The following is a 1,897-nucleotide window of genomic DNA, read 5'->3' as shown; positions in this document are numbered from 1 at the left end:
CTGCAGCGGAGGAGGAGAAGTGCTGAGGGAGAAACGGGGCAGCACCAGGAGGGAGAGGCACCCATGGAGCAGAACGGGAAGGGCTGTGCAGGCTGGGACCCTCTGCTCGGCTCGGCCTTGGGGAGCTGGGCTGGGAAAACAGGGCTGGGAGAGAGGGTGAGAAATGTGGGAGGGTTTTGACTAAGAAAGGCAACACTGAGGGAAAAACCACCGCTGGGCTCCAAGTGGGCAAAAGGCTGCAGAGAGAGGAGGGAATGGCGGGCCCTTGGGCAGGGGAAGGAGGTCATGGGTGTAAACCACAGCAAGGGAAATTTGGGATAGATCTCTGGAGAAATGCTCCGGGGAGGAGGGAGGCAAGGGAGATGTGGGGGCTGGCACCACTCTGGGGCCTGTAGGGTTAGGGGATTTTGGGGTCAGGTCTGTCCCAAGGTTGCTCTGGTGCCAGCCTGGCTCAGCCTCCCCGGAGCAGCAGCACCGGCAGATGTGGGGTCAGCAGGTCCCCAGCTGCCGGGCAGGGGGTCAGGAACACACCCCCCCCAAGCCCCCAGCTGCTGGGATGTGCCTCCAGGAGCAGCTGGAGCCTCTGCAGCCATCACCGCGGGTTGTGAAACAGAGCACTTGTCAAGTCCCGCCTGTGTATTGCATTATATTTATTATATTATATTGTATCTATTAAATTATATTATACTTTATTATATTATTAGAGCTGTCAGGCCGAGCACTTCCAGGCTGCAACCCTCAGCTCCTTAGTTGCTTGGGTAACCTCAGGCCGTCCCTTTGGACCGGGAATGGGGCTGCAGGAACAGGATTGCATGTGACTGTGGCATGAAAGACGCTGTTACAGGAACAAGTGGTGGCACCAAGGGTGACAAAGCCCAGAAGGATGCAGGGAGCTCAGTGACAGCGTTACCCAGGGCCAGCCAGGCATGGCGGGTGGGCAGGGACACGTCTGCAGTAGGGACGGGCAGAGCGGGCAGGGTGAGGCAGGAGGGTCCCTCAGGTGGTGGGGAAGGGACAAAGGTGGGGGACAGACTGTGTGGCTGCTCCAGACACCCCTGTCCCCAGCGCGTGCAGTGCCAGGGGTGTGTCCCCAGGGGATGCGGGAGGAGGGGGATGTTGGGGTGCAGGCAGCGAGGTGGATGCAGGGGGCAGGGATCAGGCGAGTGTCCCAGTGGGCGCTGGGTGAGAGCTGCAGGTGGGTGCACGCTGAGGGGTTTGCACCCTCATCCCCAGCGGGTGCCGGGGTGTGTACGGCTGAGCAGCGTCCGCAGCGCGCCTGAGTCGGGGGGAACAATGCTGTCCTCCAGCCCTGCTGGGCCTCGGGGGGATGCGGGCATCCGACCCTGCCCCGGGTGGGCTTCGTGGGTCCGACCCCACGGTCACCGCGTGTCCAGTGGGGACGTCACCGGGGAGTCAGCCGGCTGATGGGCCCGGCGGGCTGCGGGCCGGACAGGCCCCGAGGGGGCTGGGATCGGGATTGCGATCGGGGTGGGGATCGGGATCGGGACCGGGGTCGGGATCGCCCCCAAACGTGGGCGGGGGGGCGTGGGCTGTGCGGAGGGGGCGTGTCCCCCGTGAGGGGCGGGGCCGAGCTGCGGTGGGCGGGGCTCGCTCGGGGTCTCCCCGACCGCGCCGCGGGGGCGTGGCCGAGGCGGGCCGGGGGCGTGGCCCGTAGTAAAGGGGCGTGTCCCTCCGCGCGGCCGCGTTGCCCCGGGTGACGTGCGGATGCAGCCGGCACCCGTGACGTCACCCGCGGGGCGGGGCCGCTCCCCCCATTCATCGCCCCCGCCCGCGGAGCGTCCCGCCGGCGCCCATCCAATCAGCGCGCGCGGGAGGCGTGGCCGCCGGGCCCCTCCAGCCAATGAGGCGGCGGCGGCGGCCCGGGGCAACAATGGGG

This window comes from Corvus kubaryi, unplaced genomic scaffold, assembly GCF_017639235.1.
Source record: "Corvus kubaryi isolate FWS band 111438036 unplaced genomic scaffold, C.kubaryi_AGA036_p1.0 37209, whole genome shotgun sequence".
Classification (NCBI taxonomy): Eukaryota; Metazoa; Chordata; class Aves; order Passeriformes; family Corvidae; genus Corvus; species Corvus kubaryi.
The sequence above is the reverse complement of the archived record's forward strand: the minus strand, read 5'-3'. Positions refer to the sequence as shown.